The following is a 24,134-nucleotide window of genomic DNA, read 5'->3' on the forward strand; positions in this document are numbered from 1 at the left end:
CCACCATGAGAAAAGAAAAAAAAAATAAATGGGAAAGAGAAGCAAGAAATTAAATTCCATCTTTTTCATGAAAGGCTTTTCATATTTAGATGTATGTCTCAGCTTCTCCCAAGTGATCACAGCAAAATTCCTCCTCTGTAGGTCTGACTACTCTTCTGCCAGATGGAGCACTGCACTCCCTCAGCTGGATTTCTGCAGAGAAGTGACATCCAGTGACTTTTTTCCCCTTCTCTTCAGTGAATTTGACCCATCTAAGCAGCCTACCTGTTGTGGCTTTTCAGGAGCAGTCCCTTTTTACACAGCTGATGTTCCTTGTTTCAGAGAAATGCTGATCAACACACTGATGTATTGGTTCCTTCTTTTGATACATCTGTCTCCTCTTGTGTGGACTGACATCCTTCTGCAGTAGCATTGTTTCTTCTAATTCCCTCTGTTCAAGTGCTAGCTGTTGTCCGCACACCTTTCTGAGACTTTCTGTATTGAGCACTCAGGATTATGCAGGGTGTTTGGAACGACAAGTATTTCTGCCACGGGTTGCAAGGATAAGTGTTGTAGGTTTGTTTCCCAACCATACGCTATGATTTATTTCATGTATTCTAAGAAGGATTTTAAGGAATTCAAGAGGGATCTAACAGCTAAAGTGATGAGACAAGGTGATGACACAGAAGTCATTTGAGAAGATTAAAAATGCAATACAAACTGTAACAAAAAGAGTCATAGATAAGCTGGCTTTTTCAATGAATGAAGTCCCATTGTGGTGAGTGACTCAGCAAAGATGTCAGCCCCATGTGGCAGGGCGCACGCAACTGTACCGTCATGACCATTGACTGTATATGTTTATTCGTTTAAATGAATGATTCTTCTATGAAGAAATCAAATACTGACTGCCAAATTCAACTCTTGTTTTCTTCCCTGCAAATAAGCATGTGGCAGCAGAGCTAGAAAGCCTTGAGCATTGATTACTAGACTAGCACAGGAACTTGTGCAGGGAAATTCATGTGACAGTCTCTTAAGTGACTGGTATCCACATGTTCTACTGCTTCAGCGAGACTATGCACGTGAAGTATCAGAAAATAGGTGTGTAGGTTGGTTAGTATGGATTTCCTATCATAGCAAATATAAAACCTATTTAGACAGCTGGAGGAGTGGCCTCATTTAAGTTTCCATATTTTTATCTAACTCTGGTTACATAGATTATTTGTTTGGAGAACACTGATAAAAGCAATGTCAACATACACAGTCACTGGGACAGCGAGTTCAGGGATTGGATCTTTAAATTAAGATTACATGTCTTTCTTTCAATTTTGGGCAAACATTACCAAACCACAAAATTTCACCCAGAATTTTTTACATTTAAATTAACCTTAGTAGCTGTAAAGTTTTGACATTTACAAGAGAGAGATAATTTTAAAAGCCATTTTAATGTGGATGATAGTGAAAATATCCGCATGTGCTTATTCTTACCCTAACACATTACAGATGTGGACATACAAAGAAATCAATAGATTTCAATCAACCTATCTTAGTATATTGTATTCCTTGCCTCAAGATGGTAATAAGGCAAGCACATCAATGAAGTTTCTTAAAAAGATTGGCTATGTATCTGAATAAGAACGAAGAGCAGCCCACCTTTGTAATGCTCAGATGGCATTCCTTTAAGTTTCTTAATTTTTGAAGTATCAATACACGGTAAGTTAACTCAATAAAATCTCAAGGCAGTAATGAATGCCTTGATTCAAACTGAGCTGAAATCAGTGATAAATTCAATGAAATCAAGGTAACCTCAATGGAATTTCAATCAGGTCCAAAATTCTGGCGAGCAGTGGCTGCTGGACAAACTGCTGGACTACACCATCCTTACGCTCACTTAATTCATCAGACTCAAACCACACATATTAACGTGCACCTAGAGGACTGTAATTTTGTTTTAACTACAACTGGTTAGACAACAAGGGGAAAGTCCTTCCTAAGCTCAGACTTCCATTGTCCCAAATCACTCTGTGACCTGAACCAAACGGCAGTCAGGGAATCCACTTCACAGCTGTCCCACTGGTCTGCAGCAAACTGTTCATGTGGGCACAGCCCAGGCATCCCACCCTTCTGTCTCTGGGCAGTGTCATTATTTGCCACTTTGAATAAATAATAGAAATGGGACATTTTGGTGCAAATGAGAGGTTTGAGCATCTCTGTGGAACAACAAAAGGAAAAAAGTTAAAGCAACCCAGAAGGAAATGACAGAGAATCTGCTTAGAAACCGCACTAGGAGGTTTCGCATTATTGAATAGAACTGAAATTACCAGAGTAAAATAACCCAGAAAGAACCAACCCTAAAATTCCCTGCATGTCACGCCTCAAAGCAACGCAAATGGCAGTGTTCACAGTAGCTGAAATCTTTGCTGTGTTCCAGTCCTCATTTTTTTCTCATTAATCCCAATGGAACAGCATGGGGCTGAGTTGTAGAAATCCTTATTTTCACCAGCATTAGTGAGATCAAGATCTTGCAAATGAGGGAAATCTGACATTTGGAGTTTTCCAAAGAGCAGTCAGTTAGCTGGTGCCACATGATAGCTTCTATATATGTGTGGTTAATGACTGGTGGAGAATGATTACAATGGGGGTGAAGAAATAAACATGGGTACTATAGCAATAAGTAAGAGCTGATATAAATCAATGGCATTTTATTGATTTCAGTTCTGCTGGCCTGATTTAAATCAAGTACAAATTTGGCCCTAGGGCCTCGTGCAAAAATCACTGAGTCTGAATCCTGCTGTCTCGACTCAGACAAACTTTTCCTAAATTTCAGTGAGAGTCATGGATGAACAAGGATTTCAGGATTCTGCCATCACATAACACAAAAAAATATCTCTCTCATCAGCAGGTCATTTAGTTTTGAAACGTATCTAAATGTTTTATGGAAATTATCTGCTTTAAAATAATTTCCATTGGGTTTTTAGTACTGAGGCATTTTCCACTCTTCATATCTTCAAAAATATAAGTCACATTCCCCACTTTAAAAAATCAGAAGCATATTAAAAAAAGGCTGCTTTTTTTTTTTTTTTGGTGATATCTGAAATGTAGAAGTTGTGTAGTAAATAGAAACAAGCAAATAGCAGTGGATTGATGTACACACAGCTCTGTAGGTGGGGAAGGTAAATAGTATGAGCTTTCTTCAGTTTTCTTTCTTGTTTCTTTTATACTGATGTCTTCAAAACAGATTCAGCAATTTTCCAGGAGTGTCAGACTGAGCACAACCACATGTTTAAATAATTATTAATTATGGGAAAAGAAAAAAAAAAGCAGTACACAAGAGAGACATGAATTTTTAAGAGATCCACTTGTCTCAGGGTTTTGTACTTTCCAAGGAAAAGTAATTGCATAGCCTTTGAAATCACAAAACATGGTGTGGGTATAATTTCACAGCACAGTAAGAGCTCTAGAGCAGATGTACAAGTGATCTATTTTTATAAACCTCTGTTCCATTTTCAGGAGACCTTCCATGTCTGTGTGGAAGAGGAGGGTGGCAGGTTAGACTCCAAAGGAACATAAAGCATAGCAGTGCATGCCTGGCTCTGAAAAGGCAACGGTCTTCACCTGGTATCAACTATGGGAGCATTTTAATTTCATATTGCACCATTGTGCAGCATGAGAGCAGCTGTGAGGGATGGGGAGGCAGGGGGCAGAGACACCACCCTCAGACATGGGTTTTGCAGGTCTGTGCCACCCCTTAATTGGGTTCAGGTGCACCAATCAACCCCTAAACAAGGGAGCACACCTGGCAAGGCAGGAGGCACGTAGCAGCACCTCAGGTGGGGGCCCCTCAGCTCTGCTGCAGAGAAGCTTGTTTTTCTTCTCCTCCTTTCCTAGACTGACACAGAAAAGGTATTTTTTCTTTTGGCTTGCAAAATATGTGGATATAAATATGCCGTTTAGGGTGGTGGGGCTGGGTTGTTTGGTCAGTTTGTCTTGTACAGGTGATGACTTGAATAAGGAAAAGAATTCAGCTCAGATGGGAGTGAAATTTCTAGGTCTTCTTGGTTTTGTGTTCTTGGTAGTTGTTTGTTTGTTTACTTGAGTCCTTCTTAGGAGCAGAAGGAGAAAGCCAGTATAAATACTTAACAAATTCAGTTTAATCCCCAAATTAATGTTTTACTTTCTGTTGGGGCAAGGGAATTTTGTTCAGGAGTGAATTTGTATGAGTTTCAAAACACTTTTTTTTTTTTCTCAAAATGAGGAAAGGAAAGACAGTGTTTCTAAGGTGTTGCCTTTATTTATTTATTTTTCTTCCTGATGTTTTCCTGATGTTTTGATCTGTTGAAATTACTTGGCCAGTTGTTGTAGACTCACGAATTGCTTCAGGCAAATCCGTGTGAGGTTTTCTGTGTGAACAAGCTGGTCCTCCCAAAATATCTTCACGTTTCTTCTTCAAAGCGCATAATGAAGATACTAAGGTTGATCTTCGGGCCTGGTAAGCGGCTCCAAGCAGGTCCGAGTGTCCTCTGCTTCCACTGAGCCATGAGATAATGGTCTGACAGCGTGTGGTGTTCCCAAGACTGGTTTGCTTAAACTCATGTAAGAGCCTTTGCAAGACTGCAGCCTGCTCCCAGACCTGGGGCAGCAGCATGGTCCTGAGATGCCTCTCCTGTGAGAGTGCTTGTGTGAGTGAGCAAACTCACTGGCTTTTGTACTCTGGGGTCTGCATTCACTTCTTTTTTTTTTTTTTTTTTTTTTTTTAATAATAAATAGTGCTGTAGTTTGGATTATGGTTGAAGCCCGAAAGCATAAGCATTGCTAATTGTTGTTCCCACCTTCCTGGGGTAAGTTGTGTATCACTTGGCACATAGCCCCGTGGCATACAAACAGAAGACTTTAACTTTCTTTTGTCTGAATTGGACAACCACGTTGTGCAATCCTTTTAAGGTCTGAGCACCAGCACAGTCATTGCCAGATCACTCAGATGCTGTTTTCAGGTCAGCCCCTCTCCCCTGCACCAGGCTCTGCTGTGGCTGATTTTCCATGCCCTGCTGTGCTTGAGACCAGGACCAGCGCAGGGTCAGGTTTACTTCACTGCCTGTGTTTTCCAGAAAAGTGTCTATGAGCAAAGACCAGTATTAAGCCTGAAGCAACTCACTTTAAAGCAGTGGATGTCAGACCCTGGTCGGAAACCCTGCCTCTGCTGCTTGTTCTCTGCCTTTACTTCACGAGCACCATAGGTGCGCCAAATGCAAACTGCAGAGGAGGTCAGGGAGCTGCAGACGAGTGTCAAAGCTGCCTGTAAGTATGAGGAGAAAAGGCAGCAATGCTGATGACTGAGGCAGCGGTTGGCTGTCAAGCCAGGACTCTGGCACGTTACACAAACTGCACTTTGTGTCACATTCCTTGCGTGCACCTGCCAATTCTGGAAAGTACAAACTTTGCCCAGGGAGAGCTTCAGATGGTTTCTTGCTGTTCTGTAAGGATGTTGTTTTTTAGGAAAGCAATCTGATTTCTTTTTTCCTCCTTTGCAAGGCTGTAAAAATAAGAAATGGGTAATGGTGGATGAAAAGTAACTGTTGAGCTCAGAAATAAAATATATGTTAATTCATGCATTTGCCTCAATTGCACTGAAATGCTTTGGTATAAGACTGTCCTCAGGGTTCAAAAAGGAAGGTGCCCTTTATATATAGGGTAAAGCTTTATTTGGCTATTACCATTTACTTAGCCCTTAAATAAAAAATGTTAAAGAAGAAATGAGCCAATGAGCCAAAAGTCGATGACATTTAGCAGGAGTGGAACAATTAATCCCAAATTATATGGCTTAGGCATGGATGTACGTGATGAGGGGTGGTGGTGGAAAAAAGCAACAGTCTAAAATACAAATGAGAAGCAGCAGGACATACAGTGAAGGAATGGCTCAGGCAGCTTGGGCAAAACAGTGTTGGTGGCAAAGGGGAAAGCAGAATGGGATTCTGCCCTGCAAAAGCATGAGCAACGTATTGCACCTTCAAACAATTCTGGCCGTGGGATGCCAGCCCAGATTTAGTGCAGAGCACCCCTGGCAATGTGCTGGGATCCCACCACCTTACCGCTGTTTGGAGCGTGGTGGCACCCCTGCCTAGACTGGGAGGGTGTTTCCAGACAAGAGGGTTGGTTCTGGGGAGAGGGGGGTTGCTCTCCCCAGTTACTTTTCGTTCAATAAGATGGAAGTCTTGAAAAGAGCAAAACAAGTAAATTTACAGGTTAATTATTCAAAATGAGTCAATTTCTGTTATTGCTACAGCATGGCATGAGACCCTGTCAACAGTGACATGGTTCCCTCAGGGTGTCTGACAGCTAGCGTTTTGTCAGCTTAAATATTGCTTCTCTCCTATGGCCAGTCAAAATGATGGGAGGGATGCAGCTGAAAGACCCTCACAGACAGCTCCTGAGAGGAACAAAGCTGCCAACTGTCTGGCAAAAAATGCCTATCTTTTGCAAAGCGAGAACCCTGCACAGAAGTGAGTCCCAGCGGCCAGCAGAGCCTGCTGTATTCCTGCAGAGGAGAAGCAGCAACCCCTGTCCCTGTGCTCAAGAAAAGCAAGTCACAGCCCTCGGGACACCCTGCAGCCCCCGGACAGGGAGGTGGGCAGTGTGGTGGGGCACAGCAGGCTGGGGAGGTGTGTGGCAGTGCCACCCTGAAGTGTCCCAGGGTGGCAAGTACGTATTTGTGGGTGAGCAGAGATGGCACTGGGAGGTGCTCTCTTCCAAACTGGAGGTCAGTGTCAGACATAAGATCAGTGTCCCTTGGCTGGATTGATTAACTAGCTTAAAGGCAGGGTCTGACATTAAAGTGGCATACATAGCAAGAGCGAGTAAGAAGCCATCCTACCCTTGGCACACAAAAAATAGTCTTGCGTCATGGTCTTATTCAGAGCGGCAATAAGCTCAAGGATAATGTCAGGTCTGGTGGCAGCAGCCACCTTGCTATAAAAAGGTGATACGGTGACACCGGGTTGCTAGTGCTTTTGATTTACCACCTTGATAGATTGGCTCTGCTTTATTTTAAGGGGCAACAATCTCATGTTAATGTGAAACCTTTGTTCCCTGAAAACAGGAATGCTGCCAGCTTTGGTGGCACTTCACACTTTGAGGTGTAAAGAACTTCACAGCTGCTGTAGGACTCAGTTGCAGCAAGTTGCCTTCCTGAGGCAGCTTCATTAGCTTGCGTGAGCTCATTCTGGCTGAGCCTAGGCAAATCTGATGCAGAAACTGAGCTGTGTTGTGTATGCCATAGTGGTTTGAAGAACATTCAAATGGGTTTGGAAGGATTTGCTATTTATCAGTTTCAATATGGACAACAATTTATTTTAGAAACCTTCCTGTTCTTAAATCTGTGAATTAATCTGTTTTCTGGGAGACCTTAGTTCTGAGAGATGAAGAGTTAAAAGCCACATTAATCACTTTGCGTTTTTGACAGTACATAAAGTTGTGATACATCTAAAAGTCTTCTGGAATTCCAGTTCCAAGCAGCCCTAGAAGACCTCAAACAGTTAACGTTGAATGGAAGCTCTGAGAAATGTAATAGTCCCTCTGCTGTGTTCCAAAAACAAAAACACTTGAAGTAAAAATATTTAAAATATTTTAGCTTTATATATAAAAGAGGAAATAAAAAATTGCTATGAGAAATGTCTGGAAGAGAGCAGTATGGGCATCTCTCCTTCTAGAAAGTCGTGGCTTAACTGGACATTTAACAGGCTACCTCCACCTAAAACATGCCATCAAAGAAGAAAAAAAAAACACCAACAATAACAACAAAAACTGACATGATATTTACACAAGCAGGGATTTCCCTTTCCTGTCAAAGCAGTTGGTTTAATTTGTCAGTTGTTGGTGAGAGGGGATGTATTCTTTTGTTTGTCTTGTTGGATTAATGCTCCTTGCTTTCCGTTTGAATTTCAGGTGAAGCCAGAACGTCAAAGCAAGGTAAGACTTATGTACCGTGTCTAAGCTGTTTGTCAGTGACTATTCACAAAAATGATTGTAGAAATAACAGATACATTGATGCTAATGTTTGAACCTTTGTCCATCATGACTAAGGAAATTAGTTTTTAGCTTAAACTAATATCAGAAGAGAAGTAGTAATTATTTAATAGCACCCAGAAATTAAATTATTGATGTTCCATGAATCTGGTTGATTTAAAGTTGATTCTATTTCAAGCAAGATTTTTCTCAATTAAATAAAATTTTCTTTTAAACTGCTGAGTAATCTAGGACAACTTAAGACCTACTTTTATATCAAAGGTCTTTTATTTTTTCAGGTGTCCTCTCCCCCTTTTTATTCTTCAGATGATAAAAGGAATTAAGTGTTTCATCTCCTATTTTTTTGCCTTTACACCAGTAGAAGGGCACAGATAGTGTTACAAATCATTGTGGAAAATCCTATCAGTCTTCTCTGTGGACCTTGTATTCCCTGCAGAGCCTGCTGGGAGGTGGAGAGGCAAGGAATAATTAATTACACATATAGCAGCTGCTGGGAGCTTTCCCTGGGCTGGGCCAGGACAGCTTCTGGAAGGTGGCTGCTCCCACAGCAAGGGGCAGCACTGTTTCCACACTCACTAAGATAAGTGCACATCTGGGATGGGTGTTAGCCTTAACTTTGACTCTGGTGTCCCACTGCCCTCCTGCACTGTTTTTCCTCAGCACTCAGGAGACAAATAGGAGGCTGGGTTGTCTCGTCTCTGCCCTGCGGTGTGCACCTCCCCATGCATACCCCTGCCAAGTCCATGCATTTCCTACAACTTAGTTGGGGGGCATTCTGCTCCCCATCTGCCCTACATCTAGTATGCAAGTACCCTGGCTTGTATTCAGATTTTCTTCCAGATGTGAACACACTTCTTCCAGATGTGATGCACGGGTTGACCATTAATGCCATACCTTCACTGCTTTTGCCTTGTTGACAGTGTTTAACACCTAGTCCTTTGTGGAGAATTGTAAGAAATTCATAAATGGTGTTTTTGGTAATTTAATTTGTGTTTTCACTCACTGTAAGCTGGTTGTAGTGAGAATGGAAGCAGAGAAGGTGGTTAGTGTGTGGAGTACCTTCTGCTATCCCAGAGCTACGTCAGAAGCTCTGCCATGTAGATAGAGGGAGGGTTATGTTTAACTCATGAAGACAACCCAGAAAAGATGAGATTGGTTCTGATGTGTTGTTCCAGCCTTTCTCCATTATACGAGCAGCAGATGGTTCATCATGTTATGTTTTATTGACCTACAGGAAGTGATAGAGGAGGTGTTTTTGTCACTCCTACTTGCTACAGAACCTATAAAAGTTGCTTTTAGCTGTTAACTGGTGACTTTAAATTGAGAACCTGTCTTGTTTAATGAGGAGAGGAAAAGAGGCAAAAATCGATGAGTAGGGTTTGTAAATATGTTATCTGAATCCCCTGGGTTTATTAGGTAGGATAGTCTTGCAGATAGCAAGAGCCATATGGAACTCCTTGAGGTAATTTCATGCAGTGTTGCTCCATACTTGTAATTCTTTGAATGCACAGATGATTTTGTATCTGACCAGACTAAGTAAAATGGGTAAGTCGCTCATTAAGAGGATTAAAAGCTTCTGGCTAGAAGAAAGCAGAGACCAAGCTTTCATGCGTGGCATGCACTTGAACTAGTATGATAAAAAGAAATGCAAGAAACAATCTAAGTTTCATTTCTGACATGCTTAGATAACAGAAGGATTTGTAGCTGCTCTGTTTTAAATGAGAAATTTAAATGGCTTATGACTGACCAGTGAGGGGTAAATCAAGTTTAGAATATAAACAAATGCCTAAAAGCAACCTTTTCAACTTTTCTGTGGGCTGTTTTCCTAACACAAGTGCAATCTGGAGTTGTTAGTCTATGAAATGGTTTATAGCCTTTGAAAGTTATGCCAAAAATTCAAACTCTGACAACATTGTTCCCTCAGGGTACAGCAGCTCTACCTTTTTGAGCCTGTCTAGAGTGTGTTCTCATAGACGAATGGGGAGTGGAAAATGTTGCTGCAGTTCTTGTAAGTGTAGACAAAACCCAGCAGATGTGCAAGTGGCTTAGTTCAGTAAAATGTACAGACCAGTCATAAAGCTGGAAGGTGTGTATAGACTAAGTATTAATTTCAGGCATCTGGGCACAGTTGGTATTTTCATGTGGGGGAGTGAGGTAATAGGGGAGGTGGACAGATTAAAAAAAAAACCTAACAGCTGAAAACAGTTTCATTTCATATGCAGTGGTCATCTGTTGTGCCTCTCAACCTTCAGCAGAAAGCTGCATATACTTGATTTAAATAGTTTTTGAGTGACAAAGGCAAAGGGGTGGCTCTACTCTACAAATGACATTGCTTGACCAGTTATATGCCCAAGGAAGTTTTTCAAAAGCAAAGAGTTCTTAGGTACGTAACTTCCCTGAAGTGAGTTTTGAGAACCTAACTTGTACTAAACACATATCCAGCTCTATCATTGCTCTGCGTACCTCGGATGGGTCGCTATGTGCTAAGTTTCAAATCTTAGAATTTACAGGAGAGTGTGGTTTGCCAACGGACCTCCATTTCCTCACTGTATTGAAAAAACAAGGTGATATGCACATTAAAAAATAAAAATGAAAGCACACCTCTGCAACCCAGAAGAGAGCTTAATTTCAAAAGGCTTCTTGAACAATAATTGGCACTTAGGACAAGATGCTCTAAGAGCAGGCAAACAACATTCAAGGCCAAGGCAACTGTGGGCCTCAGAGGTCTTGTGCCTCAGTCTATCACTTACGCTGTAAAGAGGCACAGTGGCTGCTTGATGAAATGGCACTCAGCAAGTTTCAGCTGGCACTCAGCATATTTTTCAACTGGGAAATTTCCTGTCAGCTGTATAACAGCTTTCATTGACTGAGCAGCGAAGGCCAGCATAGTTGAAGACGAGAAGCAAAAAATAATTGAGTTAGGGTGATGCCCATGTCTGTGCGAGCCTGCTGTAGTAAAGAGTGGAACTCCTCTTAGATAGATTAAACTCTATTTCTACTTCAGCATATTTTGAGTGGCTGGAAGAACGAAGACTAACAGCAGTAAATCAGGGACTGAATGAAATATGCATTTGAGCCAATTTCCCCACGCATCCCAGCAGCTTTACTAAAAACAGTCTGGTATTGGCACCTACCTCTGCTTTCATCCCACAAAGCTTTGTCTTCTAAATACAAAATCATCTTTTTTTGCAAACTAAATTGTCACCCGACTTGATGACTTTCTCTAGCAAATCAAGTTGGTCTAGCGCAAGGCACTCTATTACACATCCCGATTCAAAGCTTGGTGCAAACTTGGATTGCAATGAAACTAACCCCTCTTATACCCCTGCAGTACCCTTGTGCTACCCTTCGACTCATCTCTGGCAGAGTTGTATCAAGGGTTTGTATTCTTAATTGTTAATAACAAAAACAGGGGTGGGAGAGAATACTGTGTTTTTATTTGCTGTTCTTGACCTTTCCCACCCCTGGGGCTCTGACTGTGTGATGCTGCTATTCAGCATGGTGGATTTATCTCTGAAGCCTGTGGTGTCTCTTAAAAGAGCCACATCCAGGGAGATTTGTTGTCTTTTCCTCGAAGCAGAGAAACATTCTCTCATTCTAACAGGATCAGAGTTTATGGTGCTCTCATCTATTCCAGCAAGTGCTAAATCTGCTGATACAGGGTGATGCTATGTCTGTTTTCCCTCTAAGCATTTTCCATAATAAAAACAAAAGGAAATAATTGATGTGCTGCTTTTACTAGCCAATCTGTCCTTTCTTCAGCCTTAATAGTAGACACTGAAGCTTGAAAATGGGGTTTTACTTCCATCAATTTTTGCATACTCTTTTTCATCTCTCCTAAACCACATTGCAAACAGAGTCCTAGGTCGTGTTTCAGAGGTGACATATAAAACAGTAATAAACCTTGGGCTGATTTGGCCCCTGTTGCTGAACAAACTAATAGATACATGGTGGCTGGAGATCACAGTCCATGGGAGAAGCTGTCAGGATTACCCATGTAGGAAATCTAGGGTGCTTGTGTCATAGCTCTTCTTGCTGCACCGCAGCCACAACAGTGCCCCCAAAGATATGATTGCACCTAATGCCTCGGGCCTGTCTCTGGCTGCAGGACAGCGGGGTGATTGCCCAGCTTATTGGGATCTGAGCACCAAGGGGTTGTGGGCTGTGACTTACTTGGAGACTAATGGGAGCCAGTATATGAATGAAGAGATTCCAGCTCAGGAGGTGGCTGTAAATGCATTAGCCCTGTAATGTGCTTGCACTTGAAATGCAATAGCGAGGAGAGAAATAACTCTAATTTACTTGCTGAGGGTCAGAAAGGGGAAGCAAAGCATGAGAAATAGCAGAGTGGTGGACATAGGAGGTACTTTATCTTATATTCTTAGGGAAAAGCCCTGCAGAGCTGTGGGCATAAGGAATTCAAGATAGTAATTTTTTTATTTTATTTTACTTTTAATTGTGAGCTTAACTGCAAAGCTGTGAGAAGTCTCCCCGTGTTCACCAGCAGTGGCTCGGGGCCTGGGTACTTGGGGCACTTGCCAAGCCCCCTCCTGGCTGGATTTTTTTGGTTTGCCCTCCTCAGCATGCCTCAGTCATCTTGTTCACTGAATTATATTTTGGGACAAATCATGGTAATTTGCTGTGCAAACTTCGCTTTGAGCAACTTATGCATAACATGCCTGCATCACTCAAGTATTTTTCCTAAAGTATAAGTGCTCATATTGAGATTGTATTTTTGTATTTGAGAACAGATTATGCATAGGAATTGTTTGGCAAATGTTTTTTTTGAACAGTGAATAAACAGTGGAAAAAAACAGTGTTCACTGACAATACACAAACAGAGCAAAGGTAGAACCTAGCTACATTATTCATTGCAAATTGTTCAACCAGCTCTAATGTACTTTCTTCCCTTCTTTTGAGGAAAAAAGCAAGGAATATGTTCTTCAATATATTTGTTTGATTTCTTCTCTCATTGAATAGGTTTTACATTTGAAAATTATGATCTGCTGCAGATAAACTTTCTGAAAATTGCCTATTCCTTTATGTCAACCTACCATTATGTTTCTCTGCCCTTATATCATACCATTTCGTACCATATCATACCATGCCCTTATATCGTATCATTTTTTCTTCCTAAAGAGTAGAACACTGTTTCCAAATTCCCAAGGTGCAGATCATTACCCTAGGAGCGTTTCATAGCCAGAGTTCTGCAAGGGGAGACATCTAGGAGGATTCATGCTGCTGTTGGAGCAGAAGAGACAGAAAAGCTGTTGTGCTGTTATTTTAAACAGCTGGGTCTTCTCTTTGATGAGGTTAATAGACCTGTGCGGGATTGACTGCAGCAAAAAGGTGGTTTCGTACCCTTCTGCTACTGCTAGAAAATGTTGTTTCCTCTTTGTTATTCATCAGTGTGAGTTGTTCCTCCCAGAGCAGTAAGGGCTGGGGAGGAAATGGAGACTAGGGCATCCTCAGGGCTGTCAGAAACAGAATTTGCTCACCTTTCAGTGCTGTGTGTTTGTGGAAAGGAGCCGTGTCTTCAGCCAGCCCCCAGAGCCCGTGCACGATACAGGCAAGAACTGAGATAACTCGTTATCATCTGCTCCTTGGTGCTCGCTTTGCTTGTACCTCCCAGCACAACAGCAAAAGCTAAACCTCAAAATAAGCAGCTGTACGGATAGTTTGTTTTTGTGCTTTTTCCCTCTGGGCATCCTCAGGGATCCCTTTTCCTCCACTGCTTCTGAAACCTGTATCTGCGGGGCGTTTAGCATTGCTCACGGTGCAGTCGCTTCCTGGGGCTGTGCGCAGCCAGGCCCTGTGGCTCAGCTCCTCGCCTGGCACCTGCTGCAGGCCACCAGCATTTGGCCCTACAGAGCAGGTGCTGCACGTGAGACCCATGTTTTCACAGCCCCTGACTGCATGTGCCAGAGCCGGTGGGACAAATATTTAGTTTATTTGGCTAGTGATGTTTGAAGTGATGTAATTATGGCACACCGGTTCTGCATGTGGATTCGCAGCTCAGCAGATCCATGCACATCACCTGCCCTTCATCTGGGAGAGAAGAGGGGCGAGCCACGGCCACTTCGGCAGCTGGAGATAACAGCCTCACCAGAGCTCACTCCTGATGGGGAAACACATCTCTTCCCCGCTCACCTTCCGTCTCAAATGCTTGAGGCTGTTGCCATTTTGAGGTATTTGAATTAAGTAATTCTTGTGTTGTTCTTTGTGGGGTTTTTTGTTTGTTTTGTTGTTTGTTTGTTTGTGTTTTTTTTGGTGGCTTTCTCAACATGATAATTAAAATAAATTATAGGTTCAAATGCTTCAATATTTAATGTTTCCCTCCCGGCAAAGTCTGGGAAGACATAGGCAGAGAAACAGACAATTTTCTATTTTGACATTCTGTGTAGTAAGTGATATCTATTCTTCCTCACTGGTTATTTTTATCTACTTAGCCTTCTACTTTCTTGCTGCTCTGCAGCTTTTCTAAACCCTTTCTATAGCAAAGACGAAACTCAGATGAAGAAAGTTTTTCAGCTTTGGAGAGTTACGGTGTTTCAGTTGCCCTTTTCAGAAGTGAGATTGCCAAAGGTAAAGAAAGGAAGAAATGACAGAAAAAAAGCATCACTGGTTCTATTTCATTCAGCAAAAAGTTCATTTTATTTAGCTTTTTTAAGCTCTGCTATGGAATTTTCCAGTGTGGGGGGAAAAAAGAAGTGTCTTAAAGCTGATATCCTAAAAATTGAGCATTTGCTGCTGTGAAAGACTTATAACTGAGAGAATTCAGTCTTCCCCTGCACCAGCATTTGGATGATTAACAGGGAAACAGTTCCAATAATTCTATGGATAACGCTAAGATCAGGCAGAATTTGGCTTATTGCTATGCTGCTTCTGGAAATTATTATACCCTATTCATATTCATTAGATGGCATGAGTGTAGTTTGCGATCAAAGGTTATTAAGAATCAGAAAACAAGCAGGAGATTGGGATTCTCATTTTCCAGAGATCGTTTTGAGCTATCACAGGTGGTCATTTCTCCTGGCTTGCTGGGTAACTGGCATTTGATTTTTTTTTATTATTATTATTTTTTTCTTCAGAGTCATTCAGTAGCTTAAGGTCCAAGCCAGATATGCCTGCAGCTGTCCCTCACGAGCTGTTTTAGCTCTAAGATGCCTGTGACTATGACAAGGAAGGGTTATGTTCATGGTGCCACTGGTGACGTTTGCCTTTTTAGGAAAAAGTCAGATTGAAAAGGCCTTCTCCAACAGCAGGGCAGTGCTGGGAGATGAAGAAGTGGAGCTTCATCGTGCTTTCCCTCAACCTATTCCGTGTAGGTTCTAGTGCACGTGTTGGATATCTGCTCCCTCTGCCTCACACTGTAGGCCTTGCTAGGTGACAAAATGCAGCATTTGGTTTTATTCTTGTTGTAGGGCATGTGAAATTCATGCTTATTTATATTTGGATGTAAACATTATATCTAATGTGCTTTTACTGCCATTTGTTCCAATTAAAAAAAAAAGGTAGAAATGCATAATCTAAATGTAAACATGTACATGACAAATTAAACAGGGCTGCAAAGAATAGCTGGTAAATTAGCATTGTTGCTGAACATGAAATGCTACAGCGGGGAAAAAATAAATCATACAGAAGGGGAAATGGAAGAAAATACTTCTATTGTGAAACAAAAACTGCAAAGAAAGAGACAATTGTACTGTAGACTTCCCTTCTGTCAGAACACAATATAGTAAGTTCTTGTGATTCATAAGGAAATTCTTACAATATATTTTTCTTTAGCTTTTAAAACACTAAAGAGCTTTTAAAGAAACTGGGGTACTTCTCTAAGGAGTGTCTGCAGCTTTATGCATTCTCAAATACCTGTAAGTAGAATATCTTGGCCACATGTTGGAGAAAGGAATGATGTATTTGCCATTACGAATCAGAGAATTGTGTAGGTTGGAGAAGACCTCCAAGATCATCTAGTCCAACCTTTAAGAAGATCTTCAGAAGAACAAAGCAAGGCACTAATAAGACACTTGAGACAACTGCTAGCTTTTCAGCAACGTATAGCTCTATCACACACTACTTCTGAAAGCCTCCATGACTTTCACATGCAGCACAGGAAGGCTGGCTTGGGCCAACCTTTCCCAGAGAACGAGTTGTGAACTTGTTAACTTCCATAATGCAGCACTATCTGTAGCCATCTCTGTTCCATCAGTATCAGCTCCTTCCCCTTAGGGATGTTAATACCTTATCTTTCAGATCACGTAAGAATGACATGGTAGGATTATGCAAAAAGCTGGCAGGAGCTTTCTGTGCAAATGCATTTGACCAATTTTGAATAAATCTTTTACTGGTATATTTCCAGATAGTCTTTATGGCTGCTGGAAAAGAGAATGGGACAGAAGGTAAAGGGAGAAGAGATGTCCCTTGCTTAAATTCAGCAAATGTAAAAGGAATATTGATCTCAATGTAACTTCATGTACAACTTTAAAAGCAAGCCTTTGTAGGCTACCTATGTTAAAGCTGCATAGAAATGTTCTTATACAGGCTTAATGGTGCCGCAGGCTAAAGCACAACCTATTCACCTTCATGCTGGCTGAGGCCACACGTAAATGCAGAGGAACACGTCTCCCTTGGTCCCAGAGGGAGCTACTGCACAAGCACAACTAATGAAACTACTCCGGACCTGTGTCACTTGGGTCAATTCATTTTTTAATTCACTTATAGTTGGAGTTCCTTGCTGACTCCACATATACCTAAGATTTTTCTCTGCCTTTTTCCCCTGAAACCTGTCCCCTTCTCCACACTGAATATTTGGCAGTATTGAACTGTGGAAAATAGATACCTGCACTGAACATCATCAGGGCTATGAAACCTGTTGCGTTTCTTTCTCTAACTCCCTATAATATTATCTATAATATTCATAGGAAATACCTGATCTTTGAGAGCTAGGAAACATGGGCATGTTCGGTCACAGAAGTCAGTTTAAGATAAAGCTCTTGATGTATCCTCATTGTGTGGTTCCTGTATCATCAAAACCACCTGCAATATTCCAACTCCTTCATGTATAACAAGGAAGTGGGTCCAGAGACAGTGTTGAGATTAGAGAGATCTGAGCTGCTTGACCATGCAGATTATAATAAAGATTTATATTTTACGTTAGATCAGTAGATTAGATTTTTTTTGTAGTAGTAGATTATAATGATCTCATTCTTCACCATTAGTAAAATTATACCAAAATGAACAAATATCAAAGCAAAAGGGATTTCCAGATACCATCGACTGATGGCTTTGAGGAAGATGCCTTTGTTTTACACCAGTTGTTCATCTTCTTAGTTTTATGTTGCAAATCATGCATTTTTCTTTAGTTAGTGGTGCGTTGAAAGATGAACATATGTAGGTTTTCACACCATAATCTCATTTGGATATGCTGGAGCAAACAATCTAATTTTAGGTTGACTTTTCCTTTCCCTGTCTCTCTTAAAGTGTTTTTCAGAATCTTCTAAAGGCCACCACTGGCAACATCACCTCAGAAAAGCTTCTGGATTTTGCTGGATAAATACATCAATCTAAACCGGAATGGAAACGCATTGCAGCCAAGGCATCTATTCCCAAGTTTTAGATGAAAACAGTCCTTGCTTAATTTTTTTATTCTTACCTTCTCTTGCCCCATCTTTCCTTTCAAGGAAGAGCTATAGATCTGCTGACCAAAACAGGAACTTCTATCACTATAGTTTGACTACAAAATTCTCCTAGCACTTAAACATGAATTTTTCATTTCTTCAATATTTTCACTTATTTCTTTTTCACTAGTTTTCATTATTTGCTATTAAACTAGGCTATCTTCTTCCATGATAGTATTTGTCCATCTAAATATTTCCATTATTTTCAGCAGGACTGCTCATGATTAATTCCTTTTTGCAAGACAGCCAATCCTTTGGCCACGTACTGTATTTGGCAAGTTGTTAGGTGCTTTTGCTCCCACAAAAGCCGATGAGGAGAACAAGTAGTTTGTCCTGACTGCTGATGACATTGGTATCCTGGAAACTGATTTTTCTCCTAGGATGGAGAAAAATTTTTTCTCTTTATGGATAGAAAAGCATCAACAACACTTCAACAAGTACATACAATGCAGGGAACGTTACAGAAGCCTGCAGCAACTGCGAGGTCTCCAGCTGAGGACTCTGTGTAGGAAACGCTCGGGGCTGGTGCTTGCCATCTCCAGGTCATGCTGCAGCTGCACCAACACACCTGTCCTGCATCCCGTGTCTTTTCTGCTCATGAGCTGTGCCCCTTTGCGATATATTGTAATGAGAGGAAAAAGGCAAGCTGTCTCAGTTTCTCTCAAAACAAAGCCACCAATCCCCCAGTCCTTATTCTGCAATTGTTTTCTGTAGAGGCTGAGGGTTTCCCACCTGTTGAGAAGTAGCAGTTGTCTTAGGAACCAGGCTGAATGGATGCAAGGAGAAAACAAGAAACCATTTGTATCAGAAATGCAGATGCATCCATCTCACGGCTTAAAAGGGTGGTCGCAGATTACTTTGTAACAGGGAGGGTGTTAAGGAGCTCCTGTGTGTCCGGAAACTGTTTTCCAGAAACTCGGCCTGGCTCCTGCTAGGCTGAGTGGTTGTGCGGATTATGAGGGCAGCATTGCAGTATAGATGCAAAGTTACACGCAGAATGCTAAACAGTTTTGTCCCTATAGTGTTGGCTCTTGTCCATTCTTTTTCTGGGAAGTTGCTCATTCTTTCTTGCCTTCAAGGACAGTATTTCATTTTGATTTGTGGGAAACAGTAAGGAAATGGAGATCTGAGTGATCAGCCTCTGAATTGTGTGTCCTTTACCTTTTATTAGAGGTGTTAGTTCACATCTTCATGAAGGATGTGTTACGTGATCACAGAAAAAGAATAGATTTACCTCTTTTTAAATGCCTTTTATCAATTTCCTCTTGCCATAAAGCATGAATTATTGACAAACCCCAGGCCTTCTGTCACACCTACCTTTCTGGTTTAATAGCCATCTCCCACATGCCCTTGTTGCTATGGTGCCCCATTTCACAGCTGTGATGCATTATATATTGTAATAAGTGACATAAGCTCAAGGCAGCCAAAAAAAGTTAGCATGGTGACAATTAATAACTTTGAATTCTTGGCTTGAGCAAAGTTCTTTGAGGGCATAAGGCAACAAAGGAACGGCAAAGCTGCTCATCAGGTAATTCCCACGGTACCTACCACGTGGAAATGCATCCTGGGACAAAGGATTTGCCTGGAAGCAGTAAGCACAATATTGCATGTGGGCAGCAGAGAGACATTTCTCAGATATAGGTTATAATATTTTATTGACATTTTTAGATAAAAAATAAACAAAACTGTGTCTAATGCCAATTTCCTTCTGGCTTGTAAGTATAAAATTGGCAGAAAATGTGACAATCTGTATTATGTGTGAGATCTCAGACATCTTTGTGCAGTAGTTTGAAATGAAAAGTCTGGAATTTTTCAGTGAAAAAAAAGAACAACAAACAGGAAACTTTGCATTACCTCCTCCCTTACAATAACAACTCCTGTTATGTATCTTTATTGTGCAGGGAACTGCCAGACAAAGCAAAGAAAATGAAGATTTCTGTCTTGGGAATTGAACCTTCAGTGTCTTCTTGTGTAAGGTAATGAGGTGACGCTATTGCTTGTTTAAGAAGGTAATGGGCAACTGTCCATCTAAAAGGTATTCGCAGTCGCAGGTGTATTAGCATGTAAGTCCGTTGTTATACAAATTGAAAATTTAGTAAAGCTACACTTATGAATGGAATATTAATGTTAATAAAAACAACACATGCATTATTAATGTGCAATAAAGTGAAGTATACATATATAAAGTAGCATTTGACAGCAGCTGCTAGGAAGAGTTGAGAAAAGTGGATCCAGAGATAAGTCAATGCTTGCTGTGTTAAAACACAGTTGTGGGGGTCCTTTTAGAACAGGCTTACTGCCAAAGCCATGCTGAAGCAAAATAGAGTTACGTTGACCAAAACCTTTGTTTTTATCTCAAAATGCAGAGTATGGAAGTGAGAAATAACCATTGTCTCGATGTATAAGTTTCTCACAACTTGCTTAGACTGAAGGGCAGCCCCACAGCTCCCACAGTACTCAGCTGGATGTTCTCTGGAGGGCAGCAGAAGAGCTGCAGTGGAAACACCCACCACGTTTTCAGCATGCACTGCTTCACTAGTAACCAAATGGTGAGAACTGACCAATTCTCTCATGAACCTTTTAGAGAAAATGGCGGTGGACTCTGAGTGTTCTGGCTGTGGCAAGTTTCCTGCAAGGCAAAACCCACTTAGGAAATCCTCCAAAAGGAGTTGTGTCTTCTGTTTATTCACATTTTGCTGAATCCTACCACAACGTTTTTTTGTTTTGTTTTGTTTTGTTTTGTTTTTGAATGGCCTCATTTTTGCTGCCAGGTGCCTGGTGCCCATGTTCAGCTGGCTCGCGGCCCTGCCAGCCCGCAGCGACTGGCACCTCTGCACCTCCCCTGGTGCGGTGGCCAGGCTGGTGGTGGGCACCCGGCACACGCCAGAGGCTACAGGGCTGCCTCTTCCTGCTGCCCTCCTGCTGCTGGCACACGCATGAAGCAGGCATCGGTGTCTCCCTTACTTTTTCCCTCATGTCATCTTGTAATGTTTATCTAGCGAACAGGAGTAACCTTAAAAATAACCCTTGGGAAGGCATCTAACAGCATCTGCTTTCTGTCTTTAACCTCAGGCAGACTGTTGTCAGCAAGAGACATATTCTTAATGATTTTTTTCCCCCCATACCAGCTTTTTTTCTATCAGATAGCACTGTTCTGAGACCAAGAGACACAGGCTGTATTCCGAGCTTTGATGTTTATGGGCTCCTCTCTTTATCCCTTTGCAGCCCTCCCACCATCTACCTGGCACTTCAGCCACCTCCTGTCTCGGGCAGTGATGGTGCCTCGCTGTGCACTTTGACCACTCCCCAAGTCTCATCTGTGTCATGCAAAAGAGAAATATTAAAACTAAAGGCAGATTGCTGATAACTCCAATCTCAATATTTCTTCAAAACATCCTGCTGAAAAGTCCTAGTATGAGGCCAGAGGGGAAGATAGCCAAAAGCACAGGCTTTATTTTACCCAGAATTAAGGTGATGTGTGTGCAAGTGTACTGTGACTGCCAGGAGGAATTTAGCTCCAAGGAAACTTCTGATACTTTAAAAAGTATTTTCAAACCAAACTGGACAAAAGGTTACATTTTGAGAACCCTGCACTAAAAAGCTCCCCTAATTTGGAACTGCTGCTCTTTTGGTCATGTCTGATCATTTTCAAGAGTGTAAAAGAGACTTCTTGCAGGGAAAGAGAACAGATATCTTTTTGGAATAGGATCAAAAAAATATGATACAAATATCAAATAACATCCATTATTGAGTAGACTATATAAATAGCAATTACTGCTAAGTTCTCTGAATCAAGAAATCATTGAATAATTTAGCTTAGAAGGAACCACTGGGAGGGTTAAGTAGTCCAACCTACTGCTCAGAGCAGGGCTAGCTTCAAAGAGCAATCTGATGGCAGAAGGCTCGTCCAGCCAAGCACTGAATGCTTCCAACCACAGAGATCCCACAGCCTCTTCAGACAACCATTGCAGTGCTTAATATTTTTGCGGTGTTTGGTTGGTTGGTTGTTTTTTAAGATCTCCTTATACCCGGCTCTTGCTATGACTTCTGAAGATTTCCACACTCTTTCGCTGCCCTCCTTTGAGGAGGGTCTGGCTCTGACATCCCTGTAACCCCTCTCGGTGGTTGAAGACTGCAGGTGGTGGCCCTTTTTCCTTCTCATTTCAAGGTGGAACAACCCCAGCTCCATCAGCCCCTCCTGTACACTATGCGCTCCAGCCCTTGAGCACAGGATATCAATTCTTGAAGGTATCAATATCTCTCCCCTAGTGAGGGACAGGTTTTAGGAAACTCCATGAGTGCTGTGGCCTCCCAGGTGCCCAGCAGAGGGAAATCGTTCCCAATGTGCTGGTTACCCTCCTGCTGTAGCTGCCTGGGATGAGGCTGTGGGACTTGCATTTGCCTCTGCTGAGCTCCTTGAGGCTCCTCCAGCTCCATCCTTGAAGCCATCCATGTTCCCGAAGCAGCAGCCCTGCCCTCTGATAGATCTCTCTGCCCTGCAATTTGTGTCACCTACAAAGCTGCTCAGGGTGCAGTTATTCTGGCTATTTGATGGAGACGCGTTAGCCCCCGTATTGACTCCTGAGGATGCTGCTTGTAACAGGCCGCTGATTTGAACCACTGCCCCCTTGAACCCAGCAGTCCAGTCCAGTTTTTTATCCATGCCTAGTGAGAATTAATCATACTTAAGTATAATTAAAAATCAAAGCAAATGGAGTCAAAATGGGAATGCTAGTATGTTTTCCAGTATTGAAATGGTGTTTGATCCTTCTTTGAAATTAGTATAAGTTATTTTGATATATTTATCTTTTCTTTCCCTGCTTTTCGTTTTAAATTAGGGAATTCTTTCTAAATTATTGCAATTTTTAAGTAAAATGAAGTGGGCAGTGTTTCAACCTGTTCTTGAAGTAATATCAAGATATAAGATCTAAAATCAAGATATAAGAATATTCTTTTTAAAATGTAAAAGGTGAGTCTCAGGATTATTATTATTTTTTTAAAGCAAAAAGCTAGATATTGCTGCCAGCATAAAACTGAAATTATCAATGCCAAAGAATAATAGTCTATTACTCGGTTTTCTGCTTTTATTAGCTTGCATGAGTATTGTGACTACCATAGAGTATCTGTTCTGCTGAGAATGTGTTTGACAGCAGCCAGACAGGTTCCCTCTACAGAGCCGGCACCAGGCCGGTATCTGAGCTGCCGCTGCTGCTTGAAATTCGACAAGGCATTTCTCCAAAGCTGGTCCAAAGGTGGTAATAGCCAAGATTTATCTTGGTAATTTTGGTCTTGGCCCATTGGAAATGTTTTTTAGCCTTCAGACATGCTGCTGGTCAAAGCTTTCCAATGGGATGTGAGCCATAGACTTTCTCAGTCGTCGTAGCTGAGTTATTTTGCTACTCAGCTATGCAGAAGCAGCAGGCCTTTAGGCTAATTAATAAATCATCAACGCATTTGTGGTGTGAAAAATGAAATATTTATGCTTGCCAGAGTAATATTTCTGTCTTGCAGCCCCATGCTCTGTTGATGCCTGATGGAGGATGAAGTAAATACCAGCTGGTGTAGAATGAGCAGAATATAATTACTTTCTACAAAGTTAACTGAATATTAAAAATAGAAGTCAGAGAAGCTGGCAAAAAGAGAAATATATATATATATATATATATATACATTGCCTGAAAGGCAGGGCATAGCCAGTATATGAAGAGAACACTTGCCTAACTAGTGCCGTGGGGATGGAGAACCTGCAGGATCCATATTGTGTACAAATGTGTCACACCGAGGTCTTTTTACAGAGCAGTTAGTGACCAGCTGGAGCAGTTAAAAGGCCTGAAGGGAAGCCAAGGATGCTCTAGTATTCCAGTCGGTCATCATTAGGGGACCAGTGAAGGACTTAAAGCATCAGATGTTGTTGCTTTTCTAAAATGTGTCCACTATTAAAAAAAAAAATACTTCTAGGTTTTAAGGCGAGCAGGATTTAGTTTTGCTCTTTATGTTCTGACACAATAGTAGATTTAAGGGAGCTGTGCTGGGTGTGATTTTTGCAATCATTGCCCCAGTCCTTCACCACAGAGTGAATGTACGAGCAACAGGCCAATCAAACAGCTTGAAGAAAAACATTCTCATGTAGCAGAGGGAGGATTTAACCCCTTATTTGAAGTGGAGACTCTTTACAATAATCAGCTAAGAGCAATCTACACAAGAGGCTCATTTTACATGCTGGCAGTTACAATCAGGGGAATTGAAAGAGCAAGCTATCTACAAAAGCTATCCAGAGGGGGAGGGGTGGCATTGTGCAGGTCAGACATCAGCCTTCCCCCCCCCCCCCGCCCCCGTTCAAATTTCAGACTTTTTTTCCTGGAAAATTGATTCTGATTCTTTCCCTTAGGCCTGTGTGCACAGTCTGAGGATCTGATGAAAGCCAAATGACCAAAATCCAGGAAGAGCGCTCAGTTCATGGAT

General features: G+C 41.6%; 1 long non-coding RNA gene across 7 annotated transcripts in view; it reads left to right on the forward strand.

The window, feature by feature from the left end:
* LOC106031698 (uncharacterized) overlaps window positions 1-24,134 on the forward strand; it is a 524,145-nt gene that overhangs the window by 484,816 nt on the left and 15,195 nt on the right. For 5 of the 7 annotated variants that reach the window (XR_010832893.1, XR_010832894.1, XR_010832895.1 and 2 more), the window contains 3 exons: window positions 7,915-7,938; window positions 19,574-19,648; window positions 20,039-20,221. This is a non-coding gene — a long non-coding RNA (uncharacterized lncRNA). Of the gene's footprint in view, window positions 1-7,914; window positions 7,939-14,009; window positions 14,184-19,573; window positions 19,649-20,038; window positions 20,222-24,134 lie in introns of all 7 variants that reach the window. The other 2 variants (XR_010832897.1, XR_010832898.1) reach the window with 2 other exon arrangements.

This window comes from Anser cygnoides, chromosome 7, assembly GCF_040182565.1.
Source record: "Anser cygnoides isolate HZ-2024a breed goose chromosome 7, Taihu_goose_T2T_genome, whole genome shotgun sequence".
In the NCBI taxonomy this organism is placed as follows: Eukaryota; Metazoa; Chordata; class Aves; order Anseriformes; family Anatidae; genus Anser; species Anser cygnoides.